The 17,842-nt window shown below is 39.8% G+C and overlaps 1 long non-coding RNA gene across 1 annotated transcript; it reads left to right on the top strand.

The window, feature by feature from the left end:
- The first annotated feature begins 339 nt into the window (after window positions 1–339).
- Window positions 340–17,528, top strand: LOC148101799 (uncharacterized). The gene is made up of 3 exons (XR_015719426.1): window positions 340–1,671; window positions 1,829–2,061; window positions 17,225–17,528. It is a non-coding gene; the product is annotated as an uncharacterized LOC148101799 (long non-coding RNA).
- The last annotated feature ends 314 nt before the right edge of the window (window positions 17,529–17,842 follow it).

Here is a 17,842-nt window from a genome sequence, read left to right as displayed (position 1 = left end):
TACCGGTATAGCTCTAAAGAATGTAGCATCATAGGCAGTGTAGTCCGTGCTGCAGGGAGAATGGACTGCCATACACGTTATGTGTCTGTGCGCGAGGGAGGGAGAAAAAGGAAAAGTAGGAGCTGTCATCGAGCAAAAACGGGAGCTGGAAGCATGTAAATATAATAATAACCACTGCAGCCAAGAAGAGTGCCTGACGAGCCCAGTTGTAAGTAAGCTATTAAGACTCGACTGTACACCGTGTTCGTGTTTTCCTCCAAAAACAATAAGTTCCGTTGGAGCAGCCTTTCAACGCCTCTCTCTGTCTCTCGCTAGCAAAGTTGACCCAGACAACAAAGTAAAGCTAGTTTTCGGCTACTAGCCCGACACAGAACCCACCGTATTAGCCAGAGGTCCCTTTACTACGGTTCGGAGCCGCGGACCTTCAGTAACAGTAATAAATCACAGCAATAGTACATTCACGTAGTTGTAAACAGCATGATAATATATTAAGTAATCCAAAGTATTCAGAATACGTTACTCTCATTGAGTAACGTAACGGAATACGTTACAGAATACATTTTGGGGCATGTATTCTGTATTCTGTAATGGAATACATTTTAAAAGTAACCTTCCCAACACTGGTTGAATCTGTGCCATGAACAGTTAGGGCAGTTCTGAAGGTAAAACGGTCCAACCTGGCAGTAGAAAAGTGTATTTCATAATGTTTGTATATTCTAATCTTCTGAATGACCCAAACTCAAACTTTCCAGTGCAAAACAGAAATAAAATAGCCATTTTTTCTATATCTTGAAGCATACATCAGATGTCTTCACGGACAGTGGACCGTTAAAACAAACACTCTTAGGCTGGAAGCTAACAGGGAGCTCGGTTTGTTTAGAATATGGAATAGGCTTGCAAGGAAGAGCAGCCTCTCTGACATGCCATGCCAACTGGAAAATCCTTCATAATGCAAACAAGAACAACTGTGTGTACTGCCTGTGTGCATGTCCTACACGTCCTTGCAACACGCAAGACACCTTTTCCAGTTTTTTCCCCCCCAAGGTGACCAAAAATAATATCAGCTCCACCTCCGTTCCCGACTATCTCACATCCTTAGTATGCTATGTTGCCAAATCTAGACCCCCCAGGGCTGCCTCGTGTCCTGCCTGTGCAAAACCCAAGGTGCCTGATTTACATCCAGGACAATTTCCTTTGCAAACAATACATACCTGAAAATAACTCTAGACAAAATAGAGCCAGCTATGTTTGCTGTATGATTTTACAGGACACTTCCTCCAAAGGTCATGCGGGATTATTGAAACTTGGAACCTTCCTGAAAAGATCCTATTGTTTAAGGCGTTAAAAGACTCTATATCACGTCGCTACGCTTTGACAAACTGATGGTGATCGTGCTGCATTTGAGCCTGTATGTACAAGAAAGCTGAGAGTTGATTTGTGATTCATTTTGCTTGACATGTTTGGTTCTTAACTCTGAGGCTGCTTCCAGGATTTTGATTTACGCCTTTTGGCAATGTGCAGAGGATTGTTACTGCCTGCTGGGTTTTAGACCACAGAGACATACCGAGTGATTTCCCACCCGTGCACCACCCTGTGGAATTCCTGGCAGTGATGTGCAGCCAGCACCAAAGACAGGCTTCACTCGCCTCAGCTGCAGCAGCTTCATTGGAGGTGCGTCTGTGAAAAGAGAGAGGTTAAAAGAGGTTGTGTGTTTATGAGGAAGTGTCTGTTTCATGTTTAATGCATACTACCATGTATGTGCACTGCCCCTCCTTAGCCCATGTGTGCTGTAAAATTCACCCAAGGACCTTTTCTTCATTCCCCCCAGGACGCTGCACCGTTGCTGGGATGCCTGCTTGTGTATAGCCATAGTCAGGAAATGTCACTGTTGGCATCTGACGAAGGCTAGTGCGCCAACCCAAGCGTGCCTCCTCGCCACCTGCGGCCCAACCTCCTCTGCTGCAGACACTGGCTCGCTTGTTTGTTCACCAACCATTCCCTGCCATTCCTCTCCAAAGTCAGCCTGTCTGGCCTGCCCTGAGCTTGTGAAAGATCAATCAGGTGAGCACAATAGCATTTATAGGGTTGTTTTTGACTGGTGGCCCTGTAAGTGGCTGCCATGCAGCTGCACCGTCCCAGCTGAGCTGCCAGGAACACAAACACAAAGCTGACTCTAAAGTCTCCCCCACAGAGATACTCCCACTCACACACACACATACATACACACTGGAAAATACCAATTTTAATGCTTTGAAATGGGAGAAAATATATCATAAACATAAATGTAATCTATCCCGTATTTATTTGTTATTTGATTTTATTCGTGTTTTTCTCCTGTATGTCCTTACAATCCTTTACAATCAGCACTTAACCTAACACCATGTACATCTTTGGACTGTGGGAGGAAGCTGGAGACACCAGAGAGATTCCACACAGACCAAATGCACACATAAAGGTCCCAGATTGAATTCAAATCGACTCTGCCCTCTTGCTGTGAGGTGCCAGTGCTAACCGCTTCAGTACTTAAACGGCTGGGTGATATCAACTTTTTTTTAAAGGCCAGTCTATGGAGACATGGAAGTTTGCATTAACCTCCTAAGACCCGAACTCTTCCACGGCATGCATTTTTAATTTCTCTTTGATATTTGAGCTCATTGGGACCTTATGAATGTAAAAACAAAGAATTACCAGATTTTTTTTTAACCTAATTTTTGTTTCTAAGAAAAATGAGAGCCACATATGAGGATATTTGTTTAAAATTTCGATAGAACAGTAGCAGTATAATGTCCTCGTAAGTGGATATCAGGCCCTTGTAGAGCAAAATTTAGTATTTTGGTCTAAATAACCCAAAATGTGATGTCCACATATGTGGACGCCAGGTCCTAGGAGGTTAAGGTAAGGCTAAGAGATAAAGCTCCAGTGCATTCGTACTCCTAATGCTTAATTTATACTACCACAGTCGGGTCTGTTTGCAATGGTATTTGCCTACAGACAGCCAACTGAAAGGGGCGGTCAACTAAACCAAACATGCTCCCAAATGCAGATTCCTCATCATGGATGATAGGATAGTCCATTGGTGTCATACCAAAATCAAAAGTAAATAAATAAAAGAAGAAGAAAGAGTTAATAAAATGTTTTTTGGGTTTTTTTTGCCTGTCCCATTTGGTTCTTTAGCCGTCAGAATTGTTGTCTGAAGACCAACAAGGATACCCAATGGATTTATTTTGCCAAATGGATCATCATGGAATTGCCGTATTGGTCCATTTGATCGACCTTTGTTTTTATTATTTATTTTATTTTATTTTCAGTTGTTACAGACGGGACAGACATGAGTGAGGGATAGGAAAGGGAGAAAGAAAGAGGAAGGAAAAGAAAAACAGAAGGGGAGAGGGACAGTGAGAAAGGGGAAAATATCTCCTGGATCACCTGTTGAGAGAGAAAGAATAGAAAACAAGCAAAAAAACCCAAAACAAAGCAACATACTAAACACAACACCATCGCATTAATCTAGCTAAGTGTAAACAGCAGTAAATACTAAATATTGAATGTTGTTGTGCAGCACGCAGGACAGACAGCGCACAATGTGCTTTGAAGTAGCAGCCAAGAAAGGTGTGATTTAAGTCTACGAACAGTGAACACCCGTGTGCACACCTGTGTGGATCGGCGCGCTTGTATTCAAATGGTTTCCCCATAAAAAAGTTAATAAAATGTTGAAAGAACTGTGATATTCAGATTCAGTCCTTTATGCAAAAGGAAGAAAGTAAAGTAGATTAGGTTAATCTGGTGTTTTGAGTATTTAAGCACGATGATGACCGAGTCTACACTCTTTATATTATGGCAAAAACATACAAAAGATTATCACAACTAATTATTCTTTAAAGAAGGAGGATATTTTTACTTATTATTCGCAACATAAACCACTTGCTATTGCATCCGGTCATTTATAGACTGTTAAAGATACAATCAAATGCATTTTTATCCATGGTTGACATACCGACACCATAAAACTGGGCTTCTATTACTAGCCAGACATCCATCATGGAGACCAAGTCAGTTGTGGGAGACGCTGTTTTGTTCTAAAAGCAGGATAGCTTTGAGAAGACACAGAAGAGCCTTGTTATGTCTCTTTCTCTGACTCTCCCACTGCTCACATCGGGCTGGTTTTGAGTAAACCCTCTTATTGTTGCCAGCAGCCCCCTCTTCACCCACATTTCCATTTATATCCCATTTTCCACTTCATTTCCATGCTAATTTCAGGAGACAAAAAAATCCCATGTTATGTCATTTATAGGGCTGCAGCTGGTTTATCTATCCATACAAGGGGAAAACCAGTGGGGCTGGCCTCGGGGCATGGGCTCCCCTTCATCAAAACCTCCTCTGTTAAATCAAAGGCAGGACATGTAGATGGTAGGACTGTTTGGCATACTGATGATAAAGATGTCTGTTATGGGATGCCTGGCATTGAGATCGAAAGAACAAAAACAGATTAATAACAAGTTATTTTAGCTTTCCTGAGCTGTGCTCCAAATTTTCTGCTGGGGTTTCATGGTTTTGCAATCCTGTATTGTGTTGTTTTCACAAGGGGGCCTGTCTAATTTTCTTGGATTCCTCCTTGTAATGACTCTCAATCCTTGTTAACTCTGTGGTGTAAACAATGCCTCCAGATCTTTCCACCAAAACAACACACAAGCCTGTTTGGAGGCCTGAACAAGTGGGTGGTTGTGTTTAGTTTGGGTTTATCCGGTACTAGGAGACCTGATAACGCAGCTTGACCGCAGATGTCCTACTATGGGTGATTGTGAGTTTAATAGGATGTGAGGGTCAGGGAAAACTATCCCAGGGAATTTCTTTAAGTTTCTATATGATTCTGTATATTCTTTGTTGTCTGTGTAGATTTTTTTCCCACACAAAATACAGACAAATAAAAACGTCTCTGTCCACTATTTAACAATTTAACAAGACAAATCAGATCAGATTAAAACAAACCTTTTATGCTGACTGTCTGCAGTCTGCATGGACATCTTCATTTTTCTGCACTCCTTCCTGGCTGGATATCTCTGTGTAGGTTCTCAGTCATCCAGGTTGTGGTAGTCTAAGGAGCTTGGTTAAAAAGCGATAGACTTATTTAAGTTTCAAAACCTTAAAGTCAAGAATTTTAAAATATTCATTACTTGTATAGCTAAATAAACACCTGTTATTTTACCAAAAACTATTGACTAGTAGCTGACAGCAACAAGTAGTGGAGGAATTTTATTTAAACTACACTTCACTACGCACAAAATGTGTGCATAAAGTATACAAAGTAAAAATAATTCTTCTGCAGAAAAAAGATCCACATCAGTGCTAAATGATCAATATTACTCCTGCATATATTTAAAGTTTATCTCATTCAAAATATTTTATATTCTGTTTAATGTTCAGCATCATGTCCTATAAATCATGTTTGTTGCGGTCCTTTGAGGATTATGCAGCTCTGAAAACAAAAACAATAAAACAAAGGACAAAACAGTTGTTCATGACCTCTGAAACACAAGCCTAAACCTTGATTTTAAAAATAAAATAAAATATATTAATTTAAAAAATCATCCATATTACACAATGTGTGACTACAAGGGAGTGACGGTGAACACTGGCAGGGGAGTGTTTATAAAAACTGCTGGTTAAACCAAGTGATTTCTCACAGATGCTAATCTGAAAGTGCTGCTGAGCCTGCACCTGGTCGACTTAGCTGTTGTTTTCATTGTCAGAGATTTCCTTGATGATGTACTAAAGTAGTTTTATTACTCGATCTCCTCTACATCACACACGTTGCCCAATGTGGTTATCAAGAGGAAACTCATCGGTTGCAATGCTAAATCACTGACGCTCATTTATTTGCTAAAGCTAACTGGGTTTTGAAACAAAGCGCAGATCATAACTAATCTCGGAGAAGTGAAAGTAGAACCAGTGACAGCTTCCCTCGCACGCTGGTCTCCCATTAGTTTACTTTGAAAGAAGGTTGATCCACAATGGATATGTGCACGCCGCTAAAAATAAGCACAAGTCATTGTTACTGGTGAATGGACACACCAGTAAATTGGAGCCAGCTACAGTTTCAGTAAGTACAGTGGTAAGCAGTGCTTTTAGTGACAATCCGGTCGGATGGATTATCTCCGTTGTTCTCCTGGCTGAAGTTTGGTCCTTTTACAGCATCCTGCCATGCGATTACATTTGTTCCTGACCACCGAGAACACTCGCGTTAACTTTTATCGAGTGGAAAAAAAGTTAGCTTGTTTATATTATGCTAACATAGCTGTGTCGCTAGCGGTCATGTAGCACATCATTATATACCAGCTAGCCAAACTTCAGTAATCCTACAAACGTCACTGCTGTTTAGTTTTCTGTCTTCATTTATGTTGGAAGTGATAACAGAGCTGTACGTTTTAATTTGTTTCCAAAACCCCGCAGTCAGGACATGCTTTATTGCATTTAGATAGAAGCTAGCGAGCTAACTTCCTGCTAACTTCTAACTCCGTTAAATGTCATAAATTCCGTTTTCATGGATGCCTGAATGTTAAACTCAGTTGTTACACCTGGTAGAGCAGAACGCTGATCATTTTATTAAAGATGAAAGACTTTAGACAGTTTTTCAACTCTCAGTAATGCCATAGTGATCGTTTGATATATGGACCTGCAGCGGAGTTTAGGCCCAGACACGGCCAGTGACGTCAGACTTAACGACCGGATAGCAAACTGCTGCCACAATATGACTGTAATGTAAAGGATAGATGGAAATAAGTAACGAGTTTTATGACAGCACAAATCTTTTTTTCCGGTGGACTACAATTTATGGTTCGCCTGAAAATGTCCTCGTCTATCCTCTGCAAATGTTGCAAGTGGATGATGGTCCGTCCTAATCAACAATGCTTCATAGGTTAAAATGCTGTGTCTGCTAACATTATATAAATGCTTAAGCTAACATAATGCAACTAACATTATACCTCATAGGTTGGTAGTGTACTCGGCAACCATACTTTTCAACATTTCAGCCTGTGTCCTGTCAAAAACATCAAAATTTATATTCACATTTTACAATAATATTTAATTTAAAAGGTGTATGGTAAATAAACAGTGTACAACCATGACTTTTAAATATCTAAATGCATGGGATGCGAACATAGCCAAATCCTCTCTCTCAGGCTTCTAGTTGTTGGGATTTATTATTTGGAGACCATAACTGTCTGTAAATTTTCATCGCAATCCATCCAGTAGTTGTCGAGATATTTCACTCTGGCTGACCCACCAACTCAAGTGATGTTCTTTATCTAAAACCCTTCCATAATGTTTCTAGATCAAATGTTGCCTTTATTTTCAAACCATGACAAATAAAGTATTATTGGATATTAAGTATTTTTAAACATGGAAGTTGCAGCTATAGTTAAAAAGTAAATCACATGAGACATCCCTACCATCACTACAGAGATGCCCCTCTTCAAACACATATTCACACACACCCTGCAAACAACTGTCACAGGAAGTCTAAAGACACAAGGTGACCTTTTGCACCTGTAAGAATCAGCTAATGCTCCACATGTATGAAATGCCTGGCACGCCACACTGTCTTTGAAGTTCTCCACCAGGCTATGTCAGACTAGCACCCACGCCATCCTGTGCCATCTGGGCCATCACCAGAGCAGGAATGTGAATGACTGCCCTTGATAGAGGAATATGCACTGTATGTAGGTCTGATTGTCCAGGAGCAGCGAGGATGTGGTTTAAGGGCCTTTGACATAAGCTTTGTCTTTGGGAGTGGAGATTCTACAATTTTGCATCAATGAAAAATATTCTTTGACATTTTTATTGTCAGTAACAATAAAAATTAATTTCTAGTAGTTGGGGGCTTCTATTTTAGGCTGTTAGTGTTGCAAGAGCAGAATTTAGGAAAAGTGTTGAAATGACCACAAAGTAGTCATCACAAAAATGAATTAAATGCAATACTAATATTACTGTTAATATTTCGTTTGATTTTGGTGAGGGTGCTGCATCAATGGAGCATGCAGGAGGGAGGAAACAGGATGCCCTACATGCTCGCTGTGAATTTACTGGCCATGTAAGAATAGACGACAGTTCCCTGCTCTATTCTTAGATTACAAAAGTCTAACATGACACAGCCTTTGGGTACTAAGTTAATTTAAGACCATTTTATGTTAGATCTAACTGAATCAGGCTTTTGCACTCTCCCATGCAGCTCAGTTGGATCATGCACAAAAAAGTTCAGGTCTGCAATGCACGTGTCAAATCAGCTTAAATCGATATTAAGCTAATAAAGCCTTGTTAAAATGAATGCTTGCAGACGTACGTTGGTATTAATAACTTGGGGTCCATCAATGCCAACTTTTAACTTCTGTCTTCTATGAACCTATGCAATGTTTATAACTGGTTAAGAAGCATTTAAGCTCCTGCTGATTTCACAGGATAGTCTTGAGCTGTCTGAGACTTGATAGGAGGGACTGTATGAATGTAGACTTTGGGACTTTGACCTGATACTGAAAATGTGCTTAGCCAGTGTAACCAATAAACATATACTGTTTACTTATTGGGTTTCCTGATACAATAAATTCCAAGTGAAGTAAAACAGTTTGTCCCCAGAAGTAAGTGCACAACTTATAAACAGTTTCTCTAAATAGAGATCTATGTGACATTATGCATGTTCAATTCTAATCAGGACACATCTGTCTATACCCGACATCATATTTGATTGGATTTCATGTGGACTGCAACTGATTAGATAGACGGACATATTCATGATAATAATAATTATTAAAGTGACATAGTCAATTAAACATATTTGGAAGCTAAAGCAAAAGTAAAAATGTGAAATAGACCAAATTCTCTCAAGACTTTCATCAAAATCGTCATATCTGTTGTTTTGCTCCTAATATTTTTAAGATTGTAAATTACATTTACGAGTATTTACACTTTAAAAGAGGGAAGAATGCAGTGTTTGAAAGGTGCACACTTGACTTTTAGCTAGGAAGCTGATGTTTTGTGCTTGGTTAAAGCTAGAAGAGATGGTTTAAGTAGAAATATTTATTAGTAACCTTGAATGTTAGACCTCCAGTTTTCTGAGTTCTGCCACATCAATATGGGACAACACCTGCATGCACGTTTTGCATCAGTCTACTCAGCTGCTGCTAACAGGTACCCTAAATCAGCGGTCCCCAACCTTTTTTGCGCCACGGACCGGTTTATGCCCGACAGTATTTTCATGGACCGGCCTTTAAGGTGTCGCGGATAAATACAGCAAAATAAAACTAGTACCGGTACCAAGAAAATTTATTCATAACACACGTGAAAAGACCAAGGAAAACCGAGCAAACGATAACAAAATAACGCTGAAAACCGATAAAACCCCTGAAAACTATACATTTCACACCTGAGCCTCAACTCTCGCAGCCTGGTACCAAACGACACCAACCCCCGGTCCAAGGCCCGGGGGTTGGGGACCGCTGCCCTAAATAGCTTGCACAAAAGATCCACAAGATTATTTTATCCTGAAATAAAATAAAAGCTTAAAACAAGAAATCTGCTACAGCCCTTATAAAATTAAAGGTGCTTTCACATCTCTGCTGTTCAGTTTGTTTAAACTCTGGTCCATTCCTGCTCGGTGAGGTCCATTTGTGCAAATCTGAATATAGTAAATGTACTCAGGGTCTGGGTGTGGGACCCAAACAACCTCACAGAGACCCCTTGGAGGAATTGGTCTTGGTCTACTTCAAAAAATATTTTTTTATGGTGAGAATGTAACCTAGAGCTGACCCCACTACTAGGTGAATACTTCAAATTTCAGCTAAACACCTTACTGTAACTGAAGATGCTTTGAATTGTGGGATGCAACAGACCATAGACATGAAGAGTACGCACTGCCAGATAAATATAAATGCTGGGAGTAAATCCAGAACAGAGCATCTTCTTCCTGTATTTACTTTGGTTGCTCCCGCCACAGACGTATCTGGCCAATAAACAGACTAACGTTCTCACACTGCGGTGACGCACTTTGGTTTGTTTGGAGTTTTGTTGGAGTGAAAAGAAATCAAAGACATGAGAAAATAAAAGCCCACAGTTAATGTCTCTAGAGTTTGTATTTGTCATCTTGGTTGAATGTATTAATACAACCAGCACTTGGAGCACATGCTTGAAAGTTAATTGAAATCGAAACAAAAAATAAATAAGAACAACTTAAGACTATAATACCAGATTTCCCCAGAGTCCTTGTTTAAAGATTGCCTGGCCATGTATTTAAGAAACGTGCATTTGAAACAGTTTTTGAGCAGTTTCATGTCACCTTATTGTAATTGTTCCCCAGCCCATGTTTGCATGTATAACGCCATGCAACATGATGCAATAAAAACAACATTCCTCTGAGAAAACTTGGCCTGGTTTGAAGTGGGCACTACCTACTCATGTCATTATTATTTATTTGCACTGCTCAGGTAAAGCTTCACTGATGTCAGCCCTTTCTCAGTCTAACATCAGGGTATGAAGTCAGAGGCGTTTGAAGGAGTGAGATCATTTTTCCATTGACTGGAGAGTGGGGCAATGTAAGGGACACCTCTTGTGGCAATCAGGGAGATGTTGCTCGTCTGCCTGTTTGTCTCTCTATCGACCTGCCTGTCTACCTGCCTTTCTACTCACCTGCCTGTCTGCTTGCAGCTGTCTGCCTGAAAGTAACTCTTTTTCAGTTCATTCCAAAGACGCGAGGCGCGTATCCGATGCAGGTCATGGTTTTAGTTTCTCTTTTTCTTTGTTTAATGGTCTTTGTGGGCGTATCATTCGACATACGCTGTGGACCTTAAAATACCTAATGCTTGAGGTAATTCAATGAAAGCACATACTGTATGTACTGCATGCTCTATGATCTAACAAAGAGAACCTACAGAGATACCAAAAAAAGATACAAAACAACACAAAAACAAATAAGAAAAATGGTTTTAAGTTCACTCTTGAAATTGTAAATATGATTAGATATGTAAATATGAACTTATACTTGATACTATTGTACTGTATTAAATCCATGTGTCTACTCTGTAAATCCACTGCTGAGTGAAACTGAGCCGACACCTTGATCTTGATAAGATAAGATAAGACTTTATTGATCCCACAACGGGGAAATTTTTGCGTCACCTCAGCTCAGGTACAGATATCAGAAAGAAATACAAAAATACAAATAAGTACAATCAATGAAAAAAAGTAAGATAATACACTATATACAATGGTAGCATACACAGTATGTGATTATGGATATGGTTGGAAATATGGAAGACAAACTATATAGCGGAAGGTCCATTATGCATGAAGTGGTGACCGTGGATGTTCACAGTGTCCAGTGACTTATGACATCGTGATTGAGGAGTTATAGAGTCTAACTGCTGTTGGGATGAAGGATCTGCGAAAGCGCTCCTTCCTGCAGCAAGGGTGTTTCAGTCTTTGACTAAAGGAGCTGCTCAGCCCACTCACATACTCATGCAGTGGGTGATGTGGGTTGTTCATGATGGATGTCAGCTTTACTAACATCCTCCTCTCGCCAACCACCTCCACAGACTCCAGGGGACATCCCAGCACGGAGCTAGACCTCCGCACCAGTTTGTCAATCCTGCTCCTGTCCCTGTCCGTGCATCCACTCCCCCAGCAGGCCACTGCATAGAAAAGGGCAGATGCTACCACAGTGTCATAGAATGTCCTTAACAGAGTCCTGCAGACTCCGAAGGACCTCAGTCTCCTCAGCAGGTGGAGTCGACTCTGGCCCTTCTTATACAGGATGTCTGTATTTGTAGTCCAGTCCAGTTTATTGTTGAGGTGAACACCCAGGTACTTATAAGAGTCCACTATCTCAATGTCTTTCCCTTGGATAGAACTTCTAAAAAGGAGTTTTAGACCTAATCTGAAAAGTAGGGAGGATGTCTGTCTCCTGAATTCAAAGTAGGAGCTGGTTCCAAAGAAGAGGGGCCTGGAAGCCAAAGCCTCTGCCTCCCATATGGTTCCGCTTTTTAGTCTCGGTCAGTACTCTTGCTGTAGCATTTTAGATCAACTGATGGCTTTTCAGATAACTTTAAAATCAACATAATAATAATGAATTACAACAGTTCAGCCTAAAAGTAACAAATGCACAAACTAGCTTCTTAGCATTGCTCTGAGACAGGATGTTTCTAATTTTAGAAATATTGCGCAAATGAAGTCAGTCCTACATATTTGTTTGATGCGCTCACTGAAAGACAGAGCCTGGTTCAAAACAAAACAAAACAAAGAAACTTTCTCCTCACAGTGTTTTTGGAGGCAAAGGTAATGCCATCTAAAGTATCTGGTTAGATATGATATTTAGAACCGAGTACACTAACCTGAGTTTTATCTGAAGTTAAAGCAGGAAATTAGAGATCATCGAGGTATTTATGTCTCCAAGATATGTCTGTATTTTAACTAGTTGAATTCTGTCTATATGTGTTCCTGGATAAATAAATGTAGGTATCATCTGCATAGGAATGAAAACATATACAGTGTTTTGTAATCATACTGCCTAAGAGAAGCTTGTATAATAAAAAAAGTAATGGTCCCAACACAGAATTCTGTGGAACTTGGTGACTAACTTTTGTGTGTGGAGAAGACTTTCCATTTATGGCCAAAAAGATATGATTCAAAGAGCTGCAGCACATTTCCTTTAATACCAACCATGTGTTTTAATGTCTGTTGTAAGATACTCTTGTCAAGGGTATCGAATGCTGCTCTAAGGTCTAGCAGGACGAGCAGGGATGTCAGAGACAAGCAGGCATTATCAGAGGCCACAAGAAGGTAATGTTAAACCTTCACTAGTGCAGTCCCTGTGCAACTACTCTTACAAGAATTTCTGAAGCAAAAAGAAGGTTAGAAACTAATTTGTTGTTAGCTAAGCTTGATGAAGTAAGGTTTTTCAAGTAATCGTTTAATTGCTGCCACGTTGTACATAGCCTTTTCATAAAGATCAACGTCATGTTTAAAACTGCAGCATTAATTAATTAATAATAATAATAATAATAATAATAATAATAATAATAATAAAACTTCAGTCTTTAGGATGGGGGTCTAAAAGACACATTGATGGTTTAGAGCAGCGGTCCCCAACCTTTTTTGCGCCACGGACCAGTTTGTGCCCGACAATATTTTCACGGACCGGCCTTTAAGGTGTCGTGGATAAATACAACAAAATAAAACTAGTACCGGTACCGAAAAAAAGAAGATTTATTCATAACACACGTGAAAAGACCAAGGAACACCGAGATATCGATAAAAACGATAACAAAATAACGCTGAAAACCGATAAAAACCCTGAAAACCACACATTTCACACAGGAGCCTCAACTCTCGCGGCCCGGTACCAAACGACTCACAGACCGCTACCGGTCCAAGGCCTGGGGGTTGGGGACCGCTGGTTTAGAGGAGGAAATCATTGAAGATACCTGAGAAAACTCAATAGGATAGAAAGACTCCAAGTAAAGCCATTATTAAAATTTATACAGATACATCTGTGTGAAGGCTGTGAATTTTTTCTAATGGTTACATTTTCTTGGAAAGAAATTCATGAAGTCGTTACTAGTTAAGGTTAAAGGAATACTTTGCTCAACAGAACGTCTTTGTTAGCCTAGCTACAGTGAGGAATACTCAGATGTGCTAGCTTTAAGAAAAGTGTTTTTACAGCACAAAACACTCTTTTTTAGGCTGAATGAAGATTTTTCAACCAATTCCTCTTCAGCTTACGTCGTATCTGCTCACGTTTGAGCATTATATCAGGCAGTCAAGCGTCTGATTTGTTGCCTTCTCTTTCAAAGGAACTACACTAAACAGAATTGTATGCAGTGAGGATGTAACTCTATTAACAAGATATTCGACCTCTGTGGTTTTAGAGTTTAGATAGCTGCTCCGCATTGTGTGCGTGGCATTGAAGAAGATAACGGCAGATGAGTCACTTCCATTAATTTAGTTACAGCACTTTCAGAAAGACGTCTACTTCAGGTTGTTCAGGTTCTATGCCGTATACTGTATCTGAACAGGATCCAGAGTATGATTAAAACAATGAATGGGATCAGGTACATTTTGAGAGTAGCTTGTTGAGTTTAATAAATAATTAAATGCAATGTTAAGACTGTCATTTTCAACCTGTACATAAAATCACCTGCAACAATTAATTTATCAGAACTGAGCATGAAATTAAAGTCAGAAATCAGATAGAAACTCCGAAGGACTTAGAAGAGAGAGATCGAATGTATGAATAATAGTGTACACGTAACTGATTTACCCTTTGGGGGACTTGAGGATGTCATGTTGTTCTTTGTGAATTTTTAATTATTATTACTTTTATTTTTGCTGGTTTTTGGTTTCATGGGAGCAGAAACAGTCTGTATGGGGATAGGGACATCCAAAGAGCAGCATGTATGACTGCGACGCTGCTCTCTGGTCCCAACTCTGGACAGTCATGATTTGGGGTATTTAATAAATGAGTCAAATATCTAGAAATGAGAGCAGCTCTATCTGAAGTGGTACGTGTGCCATTTTTCCTATTAAGTTTTGGTTTTTGAGATTTGTGCTGTTACTTGTTACTTCTGTACATGTGATTTTATAGTTGAAATTTTACAAATATTGTATGGTTTGGTTTGTGTTCTTCAGTCGGCTTTTCCACTCACTATGTGTTAATAGACCTCTCTGCATTGAATCATGCTTGTTATTAATCTCTGGCTCTCTTCCACAGCATGTCTTTTATCCTGTCTTCCTTCTCTTGGCGCTGTATAAATAAAATTGAATTGAATTGAATTAACAAGTTACTTTTGAAAGTAAACTGAGGACATGTATAGTTACATACTTTAACAGGCATAGCCTGGCTGTGCATTTACAGTACACCTCTGAGAGCACACTGCAGCATACAAAATGAAACAAAACCCTTACAGTGTTGGCTGAACACACACACACACACTGCTTCTTTTGTTGAAAGGACACTCGCTGATGTTGTGTCGACCAGCCAACGTGTCCCCACATGGTAGCAATGTCCTCACAGTGGTTTGAACCATATGCGCACACACACATTTCACCAGGTCTGACTGTGTTACATCATGAGGTCCATGGAGGCACTGTTAGTCACATGACTTAACCTCATCTCCTGATCTCAGAGAAACACACACACAGACACAAACTATGTCTGAAACATGGCATTGGCACACACAAATGGATGGGTAGCACACACGCACACACACACACACACACTCCTCCCCCTCTGTACCCATCTCGGCATGACATCAGCTCATCCTGGGTTACTCGGCCTCCCGAGTGTCCTGATAGCAAAGATAAGGTAGGAAAGTCACTGATTAGCTGGGAATCTCGTTACACAGGGAGCAACGGATCCCTCCCTTCTTCCTCCTCCTCCCTCCTCCACTGCTGATGCCATGCATGAGTGCTTCTGAGGGTGAATCATGAGTAGATGGCGAAGAAAATAAAGAGGTCAAACGCAGTCTTTGCCACACTGACATAAAGCCAGACCTTGAATAATTTGCTGTAATGCTTTTGGGTTGTGGTGTTTTGACTTTTTCTGAAGAAGCACCAGCATGTTTTATTTTTGACTTTCTTATTATTTTTATCTGAATTTTTTAATTACTGTAGCATCTTATAAATCTTATATTTAAATGACGTTTGCTATCATCTAACCTCTGCTCTAGAATTGATAGTTCGTCAGGGTTTTCTTGCCTACAACATCATGACTTTCATTATGTCATGTTTGTGTCTGTTTGCTTAGATATTTTGGTACATAGATAATTTTCGGTGTTGTTGAACATTTCTGGAGAGATCAGAAAATGACTTGTACTGATATTCCCTATCATAGCTGATGGTGTTTGAGATGTTCTGCAAAGAAGACTGAGAGAAACCGCCCAAAAATAGGTGTGCCAAGCATGTAGCATCATACTCAAAAACACTTGAGGCTTTAATTGCTTCAACAAAGTACTGAGCTGTGAATACTTATGTACATGTTATATTTTAGTTTTTGATTTTTAATAAATTTGGAAACATTTCAAGCAAAATTATGTGTTTAATTTTGAAGTGAAAAAGAAATGATATCCTTTCCTGTATTCTCACTTTGGTCTTCTTTGCAGCTGAGCTAAGCTATTGTACCAATAGCACCGCAAACACCATCAAGAGAAGCCCACTGACCAGCTGAGCCACATATTTTGAACACTATTACTGCTGATAGATAGCTGCAACATGAAGATAATGGTCTTTAAAGCTCTACATAGGGCATCCAGCAGAAATCCATGCTGGTCATTTGATGTTATGAATTTGTGACTTGTGGAGAAAAAGCACATGTGGGATATTTGCCTCCAAGGGTTTCTAAAACATATTTAAAGCTGCGAAAGGGTCAATTTCAGTCCAAACCATTACCGTAACTGGTCTGCACTTTGCAATGTGTTCCCGATGCACCCAGTCACACTGTGGAACTGCCATCCATGGCACTGGTCTGCCATGGATGGCAGGAACAACACTGATTTTAGTGTTTTGGACACTTCAGAGTAAAGGGGAGAACTGACCTGCTCCGTCACTGGAGCCATAACAGTTCACGATTGCTTTCTAAACCCAACCAAGAATTGAGTTTCCTAAAGCTTGGAAAGAAAAATGTGTCCCAGTTTCACCTAGTGAGACCTAAACCTAATCCAACTATACAGTAAGTATCTGGTTGTTAAGTCTGACGTCACTAGCCGTGTCTGGGCCTAAACTCTGCTGCAGGTCCATATATCAAACGATCACTATGGCATTACTGAGAGTTGAAAAACTGTCTAAAGTCTTTCATCTTTAATAAAATGATCAGCGTTCTGCTCTACCAGGTGTAACAATTGAGTTTAACATCCAGGCATCCATGAAAACGGAATTTATGACATTTAACGGAGTTAGAAGTTAGCAGGAAGTTAGCTCACTAGCTTCTATCTAAATACAATATAGCATGTCCTGACTGCGGAGTTTTGGAAACAAATTAAAACGTACAGCTCTGTTATCATTTCCAACATAAATGAAGACAGAAAACTAAACAGCAGTGACGTTTGTAGGGTTACTGAAGTTTGGCTAGCTGGTATATAATGATGTGCTACGTGATCGCTAGCGACACAGCTATGTTAGCATAATATAAACAAGCTAACTTTTTTTCCACTTGATAAAAGTTAACGTGAGTGTTCTCTGTGGTCAGGAACAACTGTAATCGCATGGCAGGATGCTGTAAAAGGACCAAACTTCAGCCAGGAGAAGAACTGAGATAATCCATCCACAATACGAGGTTAGTCATTCATATACTGCTGCATGGGCTGGGCTGTAGTTACATCCTAAGGTTTTAAAAACTGAGCTTAAATAAATGATTAGCGGTAATAAAAGCAGAGGGAGGTCAACAGTGATCACTGACTGTTTTAGGAGCTTTTTGAGATTAAATAGAAGAAAATACAAAACATTAAACATGTTAACAACACAAAAGCCATATTAAACGCAGACTACTTTAGGCCCGGAAGTAGGATTCGTCACGTCATCACTTAATGACCGGATACAAAAAATGTAAACTAAAAGTCAAAAAGCATATAAAGTCAGTATTACTCTTTGTTTTTCACAATCTGCTCCCTGCATGGCTCTCAAATGAATTCCTAATGCATTCACAATTTTTAAGAAGTGATGAAGTTCACGTTCCCCCTCTTTACTTTAAATCACAAATGAACAATAAAGAAGGCTTATTCTAGCGAAATAAATGCTGGTAACTTTTTTTTTTTGCTTACACTGGAGGTTAAAAATATTTTCAGCTCAGTTTCACTCCTTCTGTTCC

Source organism: Neolamprologus brichardi, chromosome 8 (assembly GCF_056152115.1).
Source record: "Neolamprologus brichardi isolate AB-2024 chromosome 8, ASM5615211v1, whole genome shotgun sequence".
NCBI lineage: Eukaryota > Metazoa > Chordata > Actinopteri > Cichliformes > Cichlidae > Neolamprologus > Neolamprologus brichardi.
This window is presented reverse-complemented; position numbering and strand designations above follow the sequence as displayed.